This window comes from Pinus tabuliformis, chromosome 6 (genome assembly GCF_031772625.1).
Source record: "Pinus tabuliformis cultivar Carrire ecotype Pingquan chromosome 6, CPIR1, whole genome shotgun sequence".
In the NCBI taxonomy this organism is placed as follows: Eukaryota; Viridiplantae; Streptophyta; class Pinopsida; order Pinales; family Pinaceae; genus Pinus; species Pinus tabuliformis.
In genome coordinates this window covers 777351487-777366190 of record NC_142292.1, presented here as the reverse complement: position 1 = coordinate 777366190, position 14704 = coordinate 777351487, and the positions used below count along the sequence as shown (strand labels likewise).

Sequence of the window (14704 nt, the reverse complement as noted above, 5' to 3'; positions counted from 1 at the left end):
TTCCACTTGTATGATAATACAGATAGCGGGGTTTTTAGTTGAGGCTTTCCCTATGTGTATGATTTCTTCTTCTCTATTATATGTGTTCTAATTGATCTAGCTCAAATTGATTAAGCTTCTGCAAAGTTTGATTGTAGAAGTAGATCTAGTATTTTGCTTTAGTATATCGCATTATCAGGTGATCTACAGTGGGAAATTCTACATTTGATGACTCAAAAGACATTTATTTGTTACGCTTCTACAATGATGGTTGATGTTTCTATATGCATGTGGGGGTAGATGTTGCCTAAAAGGGGTCAATAGGAGTACTCTTGTAGACTAGTGGGTGTAGATGTTTTGGCTATGTTATGTAGTAAGGACATGATGATGTACTCAATCCTGGAGAGTATCCATATGTGAGGATAGACTAATTAGTGTCTAATTATATGATATGCTCCAACCAATCGTCCATATTATTATTATTATTATCCAATTTTAAGGTCACAGTCAAGCCAGACACCAAATTGGTGTATGAGACCCCCTTGTTTGTGGGACAAGGGACCCACCTCCACGCAACAATTTGACTGCTAAGTCTACAAAGGCATGCATACTCTACCCCCTCTGGTTTTGAACTCGTGACCTCTTAGGAGGAAACACATGCTCTTAACCATTAATATAAAAAAAGGTAATATTATTGTTATTTTATTATTCTATTTGCATATTTTTTAGTATGATTGAATCAATGTACATGTAACTAATCATAAAATTTTGTTTAAATTTTCTAGTTATTGTTGACTACTATTTTGCATATATTGAATCATATGTTGGTTAGGGGCCTCTTCCCTAGCTTGATGTAGAGATGGTTGATAATAATAAATCACTTAAAGTTGGTAGATATGACATGCCATAGAAACCAAATCAATAATTTCATTATGAGGCCATAAATTAGTTATGTACATTGATGATTGGCCTCATGTGGTACCAATTCAACTTAGACTAATATTACAAGATCTTAAGCTTATAGAGATCTATACAAACTTTTCTTATGATATCACATTATTAATGCATCATATTATCCATATCTTGATATTACCCAAAATAATAAAAAATAAGATAATGTATTGTGATATATCATCTATCTTCTTTATTTACTTCTTCTTCATAATATATTATTAAAAAAAATACCTCCTTCTCCTCTCTCCTTCTCCACCTCCCCTCTTAAAAAAATACCTCCTTCTCCTCTCTCCTTCTCCACCTCCCCTCTTCCATCCACACCACCAAATACACAAACCATCAATCCACCTACTGCACCCATGACTAATTCCAAAAACATAGTCACCTTGTTGGATAATATTGCATTGCAAGTTAGAAATCGAGGAGTGTTGTACTGCATAAATTGAAATTGATTAATAAGTTACAAATCCAACCACCTCCCCTCTTCCATCCACACCACCAAATACACAAACTATCAATCCACCTACTGCACCCATTACTAATTCCATAAACATAGTCACCTTGTTGGATAATATTGCACTGCAGGTTAGAAATCCAGGAGTGTTGTACTGCATAAATTGAAATTGATTAATAAGTTACAAATCCAAAAGTATTGCAGTGCTTAAATTGAAATTGACTATTGTTGTTAATAATAAATGTGCAGGAACATCCATAAATTAAAACGGTCGACGTTGTCGGGGATCGAACCGGGGTCACCTAATACACAAACCATCAACCCACCTACTGCACCAATTACTACTTCCATAAACATAGTCATCTTCTTGGATAATATTGCACGACATGTTAGAAATCCAGGAGTGTTGTACTGCTTAAATTGAAATTGATTAATAAGTTAGAAATCCAAAAGTATTGCAGTGCTTAATTGACTATTGCCGTTCATAGAAAAAGAACAGGAATATCCAGAAATTAAAACGAACGCCGTTGCCGGGGATCGAACCCGGGTCACCCGCGTGACAGGCGGGAATACTCACCACTATACTACAACGACTATCGATGAAATTACACTTTTCTAAATTTTAATTTTAATGAAGAAAGAATTTGACACGTGAATAGTACCTTTTCTTTTGAACTACGGACACGACTATGCGTACGTGGGGTGTCGCAATCTTAACGTACTACTGTCTTGACATACACTTGAATTCTCAAAGCCCCAGCCTGGATTCGAACCTAGGTCTGTAACATGGCAAGGCAATATTTAATTATTCAAAGTCCCAGCCTGGATTGGAACCTAGACGCTTGAATTCTCGAAGTCCCAACATGGATTCGAACCTAGGTCTGTAACATGGCAGGGCAATATTTAATTATTCAACTATCCGGTGCAAGAACATTATAAATTGTATATCTGTATGTTGTATATAATATGTGGTATGTATATTATACCTATCTACTAATGAGTACATATAAATAATTTTTTAAGCAGCAAAAATATTATAATACTTAAGGTTATTGGATACAATTTCAAGTTAATGATAGTATTGTGAATAGGAAATTGTTTTAAATTATTCAACTATCCCATCCAAGAACATTATACATTATATATTTTATCTTGTATACAATATGTAGTATATATATTATACCTATGTGTTAATTACATATGAATATTTTTTTTTTAAGCCTACTTAAGGTTATCAGATACAATTTCAAGATTTGCATAGTAAATATACAATATGTAGTATATATATTATATTTATCTGTTAATTATATATGAATAGTTTTTTTTTAAACTTACTTAAGGTTATTGGATACAATTTCAAGATTTTGATAGTAAATATTATTAATATAGTATTTTGTAAAAATAATTTTTATTTTTATTTTTCGTTTAAAAGAATAGGTATTTTTTTTCTTTCTATTTGCTTATGATTCAGGTGCCAAACTTTTTAGCATTGTTTTGTTCGAAACTCACAAAGAAATTTGCAACTTCGAGACACAAGCGGGGTCAAAGACAATTCTTCTTTGATTCAAAGTTCATAGAGGATATGTCGGTTTGGGTTCTTGACCCTAAGCATATTAGGGGCAAGAAGAAATAATAGTTAAACTTGGTGGCTCTTCATTGGCAAATGAAAACCTTGTTAGGCCTAGCCTTGAGGGACAAACAAGTGGAGAAATACAATGTCTTTTGCATCCTTGGAGGGCGTTAAGAGAATGTTCAAGAATCAACGGTTTTGTTTGGATATCATTGACTCTCACCTCGCACATGTAGAAAGCCACATAGCATGTGAATCAGATGAGGGGGACCTGATCGACCCTCCTAGTTCTAGTGCAAGGGCTCCAACAAATATTTCTTCTTTTGATAATTATTAGAGAGCTTAGTGGGTGGAGGTGCAGTTCGATGATTTTTGTGAAGACTTGTGACTTATTAGGCAAGGTGCTTGACATTTCTTGTGGCCTCCTCGTTGCATGTTGGTCTACGTGGTGGTTCTTGGCCCACTCTACTGGGCATGTGTCATCTCTTTTGGTTCTCTTGTTGTATGATCAATGGTCGGTTGCAACATTTAAGCTCTGGTTGGTTTTCTTGGTCTAGTTACTTTGTTAACGGGTTGTGAAAAAATTATCTGGTTTTATGTATCTTGGGTAGACCCTCTGTAGTTTGAAGGTCGTCGACAGCGATTGAATTCGGAAAATATGTTTGCTATCTTTGTGTGGGTCTTTTGAGTAATGTTATAGACTAGTTCTAGCCTTGGTGCTAATGAAACCCGGATTATAGAGTCTTTGTTTTAAGTGGGATTCAAGACTATGTTGTTATGGTTGAATGATGTAGTTTGTTGAGGAGAAGATGCATTCTCCTTGGTCACTCTGGAAATCTATGTAAATCCATGTAAAGTTGGTTTTTTATTAATAGCTTGAGAATTATAATGATGAAATAACTGAGTTGAGAATTCAATGCTATAGTAGCATGTGAACCAACATGTGAATCCACAACCACCACTACCACAACAACATCGTGCTCTATGGCTAGTCACCACTACAATAGGGAGGAGATGATATGAGAAGAGAGAGATAAATGGAAAAGAAGAAAATGAAAATGGAATAAAAAAATTGTTGAAAATTGTGAGAATAAACCAAAAACTTAACTATCCTAACCAAAAACCAAATAAAAAAATAATTTCAACATAAATAATATTTCAAATAAATTATTATAATTATCAGTAAACATAAAATTTAGAATATAAAACTATGAATCCTTTAGCGTAACAATACCATCAATTTATTTTTATAAATCATAAATTGTTACATTAAATTTTCTGGATAGAATATTTTCAAATTAAAAATAATAATATAAAATATAAATAAAACATTTTTCCATATTTTTATTAAATTCATATAAATTAGTTTGTTTTATCTACAATAATATGAATGAATAATAAGTCAAGTTAAATTAAGTATTTTTGAAATTCACTTTTTAATTTAAATTTATTTATAAATAAATTATTAATAAAATATAATACTATTTAAATTTATAATTAATATTAAAATTATTTATTTATAAATAAGTTATTAATAAAATTGGTAAATATTAATATGGGTGGTAGGAGGGGGTATTTTATTAGTCCCTGCCTGGGACTATTAGCGATCGATTGATCGCTGACCGAGTAGTTTGACCGTTATATTTTTGGTATATTGGCATTTTAACCTAAGTTTATGCAAAGTTTTGGTGCGGAAAATAATTGGGGTCTTATTATCGGCTTCGAGTTGTTCGATGCAAAGGACGGTTGATATGCAGCGCAAGTTGGTTTGTCGTAGGACTCGCCGTACACGCTCTGGTCTGCTCCATAGTCCACCCGCTTAGCAGTCCTGAATATGGCAGCATCCCCCCACTCAGCCCCAAAATCATAAGCTTGTGGATGAAGCTGAAGAATCTCGATGCTCATTACTGAAGGATCACCGTGGTCGGTGCTGTGAAAGCAGACAGTGGCAGCAATGTCCAAGACAAAAACTGAAGCTTCGACATATGCCTGGTCGTTGTTCATGCTTCAGCCCGGCTTTAAAGAATAAACCTGTGTTCCTTCAATGGAGACGTCAAAGAGCGGCTCGCGGTTGGCCAAAACGTCTTCGTTGAGGCCAAAGAACATTCTAACGGAATAATGGCCGTTTGGTAGACGAGTGACGTTGTAGCAGTTCTCGGGACCGTCCGAGAGCTTAAAGAAACGGAGTTTCTTGAGCTGAGGAGCGATGTAGCTCGTGGTGGTGGCGTTTGCGGACGAGCCGCCTGTGTAACCGTAGTCTTTTACCCATAGCATATTCATCTGGGGGGTATGTGTGTTCTCCCATGAGCCGCAGCTGATCCGGATGGCCAACGGCTCTGCAAAACCAAAAATGTTGTTATACTCCTCTTTCGACTACTTTGAGAAGTAGAATTTAATCAAAATATGATTTGAATTGTCGAATCTTGAAGCTATCGGCTTCTGAAGTTGAAATTTGAAAACCTTCAAAATATTCTGGAATTTTGACTTAACTAAGATCATGTGGCTTTGAGCTTACTTGCATTCTGTGAAAATGCTGTGTAAATGCTCTTCCACACACAAATACATGTCACTGCGGTCAATCTAAAGCCAACCTTGACTGTTTCCTTCACCATTTTTCAGTAACGGAACTCGATCGCAAAGCCTCTTATGCATGATTAGGATATGGTTCCTTAACAGAGAGCCTAAACTTCATCAGAAATGGAGACATAACGTCAATGAGAACTGCAAAACTCCAAGACGATATCCATGATCTCCACAGGCTGGAATCATGAGGCGTCTTCAGGGGCTCCACAGTAGTCCAAGAACCGCAAGATATTGCAATGATGGCGTTTTCCTGCCTTTTTACAGTCATACAACGGTAATGTTTGTTGGTTCCTGTGGATCTGTGTTCCCACGCCGATCATGCATTCGAATCTCATCGCTCGATGTAGTCAACGCCCAAACATTTATGAGAGCTGAAGTGATCGATCTTTAAATGCAAACAATTCGGACGAGAAAATTATTTAGTAGTCCAAAAACCCCAAAGAAATCTTCAACTCGATAAATTAAGGGTGAAATCATGGCAGGATGTAAGGGAATTAGATTTAATCGTTGCAAGCACGTCTCCATTTCTGTCAACGCTTGCGTTAGTCGGCCTGTTCTATTCATGTTTATATAATATATTGTTAAATTTATTTATTTATTTAATAACAATATCTTTTTATTTTCTAAGAGATTTATATTGGTACAGGCATATGGATTACTCTTTTGGGATTTTAATCTTAAAAGAGAGAACTTAAATCTAGTTTTTAGTTTTGAATCCAAAGAAGAGCTCTTTGCCTCTGACTAAATCTTTAGATCCAGTTCAAGTGCAGATCAAGCAAATGTCAGAGACTACATGTAGCAAAGTCAAAAGTAAATGGTCCTCATGTTGAATAGGACATCTAAGCAAGCAGCCAAGTCAACAGTAAATGGTCTTTCCCCTTCTCGGCAGGGACTTCCGCCACTGTTGTGGCTCTTGTTTAATCTTGATGGAATAATATAAATTAAATTTGCATGGGTTTGGGAAAGAAAACTAATAATCAAGTAAAAATGTATGATATTTGTTTTTAATATGTTAATAAGTTAATATTAGAATTTAAATACTATTGTTCAAATATCGCTGTTACTTGAAATTATGTCTCTACATTGCTCTCTATTTAAGCCTTTGCCATGGTCTACCTCTTCATCTAGTTCTGATGATGAACCACATTCGTTGGTTTGAAATGCGTCGGCCAAAAAATTCTCTCATGTGATTTCTACCGAAAGACTTTGTTTAATTCATTATGGATCACAGAAATGTATGATCTTCTTTAATACTTACATATTTCCAAAAACAAAAAAATTAAATACATCATTATCCTAGAAAACTAGCATCTCACTATTCAGTGTCTCATTAAAAAAACAACCCAAAAGATAATTCCCTTTTTCAGCTCCAAAGAGTAGAAGGTTGGTAAAGTTCTTCTACTCCAAAGAGTTCTATCAAATATTTAGATTTAGCATGTGGAAGTAGATTCACAAGCGAACAAAGCCTGCTCAATGGATGAGACCAAACTTGAAATCAATGACACTAATAATTTGTCCTCGTCCTTTAATATCCCATGACTCATGGCTCTTGGTTCTTCTTCGAGTCTTTTCCTTTTTTGAATTTTTATTATTATTTTGAATTAATGTTTCCTAGCCCTCCTCCCTTTCTTTATTATTCTTATCCCCTTCTTATTCCTTATTTCTCCCTTCCTATTTATCCTCCTCATTCCACCCTTTGCGCTTATTCCCGCTTCAGGCTCTTTGAAGGTATTGTTATATGGTTAATGGATTATAGTTGGAATTCTATTGACGTGGCAACACTTCAGGATTTTGAAATGCAAATGAAATTTTGTCACTTGCACAAAAAGTAACAAAATCTAAGATGGATGGTTTAAATAAAGATGTAGAAGCTAAGATGGATTGTTTAAAGAAAGGCATAGAAGCTAAGATGAATGACATGGAAGCTAAGATGGACGATTTGAAGATAGATTTGAAGACAGGCATGGAAGATTTGAAGACAAATTTGATAAAGTTGCTACAAGAAATGCTTACTAATGGTGAAAGGGTAGTAAAGGAAACTCGTGATGAGAACAAAAGAAATGTTAATCATGATTTCATAGACTCTAATGTTGGACCGAAGACCCACCATATTCCAAAAATCGATATGAGGAAGTTTGATGGCAAGGATCCCGCAACATGGATATTACAGATGGAGCAATTTTTTGATCTCAATAATGTGCAAAACACACAAAAGGTACGTATTGCAACTTTATATTTGGAACCAAATCAGTTTGTATGGTATAAATGGCTTTGCTCTCGTAAACAAATTATCACTTGGGCAATTTTTACGGAAGAATTGACAGCACATTATGAGGATACAAAAAGAAACACTTTTTTTAGCTAAGTGATAAGTCTCAAACAAAAGGGTTCAATAATGGAGCACATTGAGGAGTTCCAAAAATTGAACATAAGGGTAAGAAATATTCCAAAGGAGCATAGGATTGATGTGTTCATAGGGACTTTAAAGGATAATATCCAACATGATGTTCGCCTTTTGGAACCTGATTCATTAGAGAAGGCATTCAGGTTAGCAAGAAAAATGGAAAGCAAAATTATGGCAACCAGGAAGCATACCACTAACAACTATAAAGATGGAAGTGTTGTTGCCCCTAGTCTTCCATAACCTATAAGGTTGACACCACACCAATTAGAAGAAAAAAGAGCAAAAGGGCTTTGTTACAGTTGTGATAGCAAATACACTAAAGGTCATAAGTGTGCCGAGAAGAAATTATTCTACATAGATTGTGAAAAGGAATAAGAAAAGGAGCAAGAAAGGTCAAAAGAAGAGGATATACTCTAGGAACAAAGCCTAGATAAAGAAGAAATGAATTCGACCATATCTTGTAATGCATTGGCTGGAATTACCACTCCTCAAACCATCAAGATAAAAGGACAAATCAAGAAGAAAAATGTAATAGTGTTGATTGATTTAGGAAGTACCCACAATTTTATTCATTGTAAGATAACAAAATAATTGAATTGCTTCCTATATCCAGCACCAGAGTGTCAAGTGATGGTTGCAAATGGAGGAACAATAAATTGCTCTGGAAAGTGCCATAATATCAATCTATCCATGGGAGAATATGTATTGACTAGCCCAATGCTTTCCATTCAAATGGGAGGTGTTGATGTTGTACTAGGAGTCAGATCTCCAAAAAGTCTTGGACAATCATTCCAAGGTATTTGAGACTCCCAAAGGTCTCCCACCTATTCGTGATCATGATCATGTTATTCATCTGATTCCATGAAGTGTTCCTCCAAACATCAGGCCGTACAGATATCCCTATGCCCAAAAGAGTGAAATTGAACTTATGGTTGCAGAAATGCTAGAGGCTGGTATAATTCAACCTAGTCAAAGTTCTTTCTCTGCTCCAGTAGTATTGGTGCACAAGAAGGATGGATCATGGCGCATGTGTCTGGATTATAGGGAGCTCAACAAGCTCATTATTAAAGATAAGTTTCCCATTCCGGTCATTGATGAATTATTGGATGAATTGCATGGATCAATTTGCTTCACCAAGTTGGATCTCCGTTCAGGATATCATCAATTCAGAATGAAGACTACAGACATTCTGAAAACAACATTTAGAACTCATGAGGGTCATTATCAATTTTTGGTCATTCCTTTTAGCCTTACCAATGCACCTTCTACATTTCAAGGTTTGATGATTTCCATTTTCAGACCCTTCCTTAGAAAATTTGTGTTAGTATTTTTTGATGATATACTAATCTACAGCAAGTCTTGGAAGGATCATGTTGAACATGTTGACAGGGTGCTACAACTATTGGAGGAGAAACAATTATATGCAAAAAGATCCAAATGTTTCTTTGGAGTACAAGAGGTGGAATATTTGGGTCATATTGTTTCTCATGAAGGAGTTAAGGTAGACCCTAGCAAAATTAAAGCCATTAAGGAATGGAAAATCCCCACATCCATAAAGCATCTGCGAGGATTTCTCGGGTGGACAAGGTATTATCGCAAGTTTGTTAAGAATTATGGGAGAATAGCAGGACCTCTAACAACATTATTAAAGAAAGATGCATTTTCATGGACTCCAAAAGCAACAAAGGCCTTCGAACATCTTAAAGAGGCAATGTGCCAAGCACTGGTCTTAGCTACACCGGACTTCACAAAAACCTTAATTGTGGAATGTGATGCTTCAGGAAATAGAATTGGTGTTGTTTTAATGCAAGATGAAAGACCCATTGCTTTTGAAAGTCGTCCAAACAAGGGAAAGTTTTTACACAAAGCTATTTATGAGAAGGAAATGTTGGCAATACTACATGCACTTAAGAAATGGCGACCCTACCTAATGGGAAGACACTTCAAGGTAAAAACGGATCATGATAACCTTAAATACTTTTTAGAACAAAGATTATCCTCTGAAGAGCAACAAAAGTGGGTCACAAAGATGTTGGGTTATGACTTTGAAATCATCTACAAAAAAGGGAAGCAAAATGTGGTGGTAGATGCACTCTCAAGAAAGGATGAGGATGTGGAAGCATTGTTGTGCGCCATTTCTATTATCCAACCAGATTGGATAAACGAAGCAAGGGAGGAATGGAAGAATGATGAAGAAGTGTGGGAACTTATTCGAAAGTTACAACAAGATTCCAGTACATTTGATACATTTAGCTGGAAAAATGATTCGTTATGGTACAAAGATTGCTTATACCTCTATAAGAATTCCCAACTCAAACAAAAGATTTTTATGGAATTGCACACTTCTCCCTTAGGAGGGTCTTAAATCGAATATTAAAAAGTTTGTGGCGGAATGTTTGGTTTTCCAAAAAAATAAAGTTGAAACAATTAAGACCTCGGGTCTATTACAACCTTTATCCATTCCAAGCCAACGTTGGGAGGAGGTTTCAATGGATTTTATCATAGGTTTACCCAAGTCCGAGGGAAAGAGTGTCATCATGGTGGTAGTTGACATACTTACCAAGTATGCACACTTTTGTGCATTACCACATCCATTTAAAGCCAGTACAGTTTCTACTACATTTATGGAAACAATTCAAAAGCTACATGGAAACCCAAAGATTATTGTAAGTGATAGAGATCCCATTTTCACTGGAAATTTTTGGATAGAATTATTTTATTGTCTTGGTACTCAGTTAGCTCATAGCTCATCTTATCATCCTCAATCTGAAGGGCAAACTGAGATAGTAAACAAATGTTTGGAAGGATATCTTCGGTGCTTTGTATCTGATAAACAGACACAATGGGTCAAATGGTTGCCTCTGGCTAAATGGTGGTATAACACTTCCTTCCATACAACAACAAAAATGACCCCATTTATGGCACTTTATGTATATCAACCACCATCCATCACATCATATTTAAGAGAAAATTCTAAGGTTCAAGCAGTGGAACATCACATTGAACATCAACAACAAGTCCTCCAACTCTTAAAGGATAACCTCGTGTTGGCACATAATAGAATGAAACAACAGGCAGATCAACATCGCAACGAAAGAAGTTTTGATGTAGGTGATTGGGTATTCCTACGGCTACAACCATATAAACAAATGTCCCTCAAGCAAGCTAAGAAGGATAATAAATTATCACCAAAGTATTATGGTCTGTACATGGTGTTGCAAAAGATTGGTACTATGGCATACAAATTGGAGCTTCCTGCAGCTTCTCGAGTGCACCCAGTTTTCCATGTTTCATGTTTAAAGAAGGTTATAGGCAACGAGCTCCCAGTTCAAACAAAATTTCTAGAACTTGACAAGGAAGGAAAAATTATATTGGAACCGGAAGCAGTCACAGAAACAAGAACTTGACAGCTATGAAATCGATCAATTTCGGAGTATCTCATCAAGTGGAAGAACTTATCCGCTGAAGATTCCACATGGGAGGATGAGAATTTTATATAGAAGCATCCAGAACTACTCAAGCGTTGAGGACAACACTTTTTTGAAGGAGAGAGGCATGTTAGGTCCCTATAATACTAGTGATTACCCCATTACTATTGTAGTTGTATCCCTTATTAATATTGTTGTGCCCCTATTGTCCCCATATTGTTATTACTGTACCCCATAGAATCCCTCCATTGTTATTTTTGTGGCTTTATATTATTATTGTTAGGTCAGCTGGGTTATATTGTGACTCCTTAGACTCCTATATATAGAAAGGAGTTTTGTCATTTGAATCATCCAAGAATTGTTCATTTGTGTAATGTAAAGGAGGTTGCCCCCTCGAAGAGGCTGAATTCTAAGGCATTGATCTATCTTTTCTATCTTTTTGTGAGTTGGTTTCATAACACTGAGGGTAATTATCATGGACCTCCAGATGGGTAGAAATGCACCCATAGATATTGATTGGGTATAGGAGAATACAGGCAAGAGGGATATAAACCTCAACAAACCTGCTACTGAACATGATTGATCGACATGCAAAAGATAGTGTCTTTTGGTTTTTGTCTTTTTGTAACATTTTGATCGAAAACCTCTCTATGTAATGGGTTTACTGCTATTATGTCAATGGGTTTGTTTTGAAAATGTAAAGGGTTTATGGTTAGTATGTCTATGAGACTAAACTGAAGTAGAGTTATGTAATCACCTGTGTATTTGTTGCAAACGGTCACAGATTTCATTTGAATATTACTTATTTTTGTTTAAATTTTTTTTATGAAATATTAATTATGAAAAATGTAATTTAACCCCAAAAAAACAAATACTAATTTTCAAATTGTCTATAATTTTTTTTTTTTAATAAAAACAACTTTATATTATAATTTTAAAAATATACATTTGAAAATTGAGAACTTTCATGAATTTAAGATGTAAATATATGGGTGTGGCAGGAGTAGGAGTTATTCTTAACCTCAATTGACATTACATATAGTTCGAGGTTAGGCAATTGTGCAAATAATGTAGCACAAGAATATGGATTACCACAAGGGCTCCTTTTGGCAAAAGAAGTAAACAATGAAGATTTATTGGTGTTGGGAAATTCTCAGTTGGTTATCCATCACCTTGTTCATGGATCTTTTCCTAATGATTGCAAGTTGCGAAGCCTTATTGATTTAATCAAGAATTTGAAGCTAGCCTTCTTTACTATTATCTTATTTCATGGATTGAGAATGAATGATTCTATTGCAAATGATATCATCAATAAAGTTGTATTCTTTCCCTTACAACTATTTAACAATGGGTTTGATATGTAGGGTAAATTTCTCTGTATCTACTAGTCTTTTGAAGAATCGACACCTCCAAAGATCCTATGTCCTTTTAGGATAGTAAAATGGCTAATAGATATTGAGAATAAAGAAGGTCATGAGATTATAGGTATAGCTGGCCTTGAAATATTTTCATTATACTCATCTATTATACAAGTCGTGATCTAAGTGTGGATTTTAATTTAATACAATATTCTCATCATGGTTTAAAAAAAAGACATAAATATACCTAAGAAAACAACAAAAAAAATATATATATAAAATGTAGTTTGCTAAAAAAAATAGATTATTCCTTGTTTTTATACTTTAATTGTTATGTTTTTTTCCTTACATTTAATTCTTAAGTCTCACAAACAACCCATTGTCATTTCCTCATTTAGATTTTAAATATTAATGGTTTAGATTTCATATTCAAAATAATTTAAAATTGATAAATACATATATATGTAAGGTATTTCAATTTTTTTATATATAAATATATAAATATAAATTAATTACTCATATTTTTTTAAGGAAATAATTTCCATTCGCATATATATATATATATATATATATATATATATATATATATATATATATATATTGTTGGAAATAATACTGAGAGGGGGGTGAATCGGTATTATCTAATTCTTTTAATAAATCTTCTTTATTTGTTCTTTGAATTATTTTTGCATGTCAGTACCATAAAATAATGAGCATGAACAAAAGAAAACAGATAGTCACACCAAAGAACACAAGATGTAAGGTGGAAACCCAATGTGGGTGAAAACCACCTGCTGCAATATGTCTCTATCTTCTTTCAAATTAGAAACTCCTTTTACAATGGTTTTGTACTGGTGCAGTCCTTTACCAGTACGCAGGCTGCAACCTGCAGAGAGCTACAACTCTCTCTCTCGTTTTCCAGTCTCTCCTGGAAGGGAGCTACAACCCCCTACTTCTTTTCTTACAAGGACCACTTTTCATAAAATTTCAAACTGGATCCATAAGCATCAAATGATCATCAAGTATAAGAGAATCACCCAGTCAACTGTAGTAACCAGATCAACAAGAATAGGACCAAACCCAGAACACATCAATGATAAACAAAGATTTTAAGAGAAGTAAGCACCCTGCTCAACTGCTCGCCTGCTTACGTAAGCACCCTGCTCAACTGCTTGCCTACTTACAGTACTCACCCTGCTCAACTGCTTGCCTGCTTACAGTACGCACCCTGCTCAACTGCTCGCCTGCTTACGTACGCACCCTGCTCAACTGCTAGCCTGCGTATCTCGCTCTGAGTCCATTGAACTGCCTGTGGACCTCCGCACCTGCAACCCTTCTGTGCCTGCGTACCGGCGCACCTGCAACCCTTCTGTGCCTGCGTACCGGCACACCTGCAACCTTTCTGTGCCTGCGTACCGACGCACCTGAAACCCTTCTGTGCCTGCGTACCGGCGCACCTGAAACCCTTCTGTGCCTGCGTACCGGCGCACCTGAAACCCTTCTGTGCCTGCGTACCGGCGCACCTGAAACGCTTCGTTCCTGCATATGTACGCACTTTTCTCTCACTGTACCTGCGTACCTTCGGGCATAGATGATTTCAAGACTTCAGAAATAACCCAGACAGTCAGATCTACAAATCTGAACATGCGCCGAAGAGATCTCGGTCCATCAGTAGATTCGCCTTATTTAGATCTAGACCAGATCTAGCCCTCATAAGATATTCAACAAAAACATGCTCAAGCCAAATGATCTCCTTTGCTTTATATAGGAAAGCTCTTCCTTAAATCATGGATCAATACCACGAGCCGACACCATAATAACACAATACCGTCGGCTAAATACCAAGAGTAAAACATAAGAAAACCCCACATGTGAATTTCTTTGCCTTGAAATGTGTGCACTGGGTGTACGCACCTGCTGAATGGGATAACTGCGGGTATGTACGCACTTTATGTAACACTGACCTGCGTGTAC

At 35.7% G+C, this 14704-nt stretch overlaps 1 non-coding gene across 1 annotated transcript; it reads right to left on the bottom strand.

The window, feature by feature from the left end:
* Positions 1-1909: 1909 nt before the first annotated feature.
* TRNAD-GUC (transfer RNA aspartic acid (anticodon GUC)) lies at positions 1910-1981 on the bottom strand. Its single transcript has one exon. It is a non-coding gene; the product is annotated as a tRNA-Asp (tRNA).
* Positions 1982-14704: the final 12723 nt, after the last annotated feature.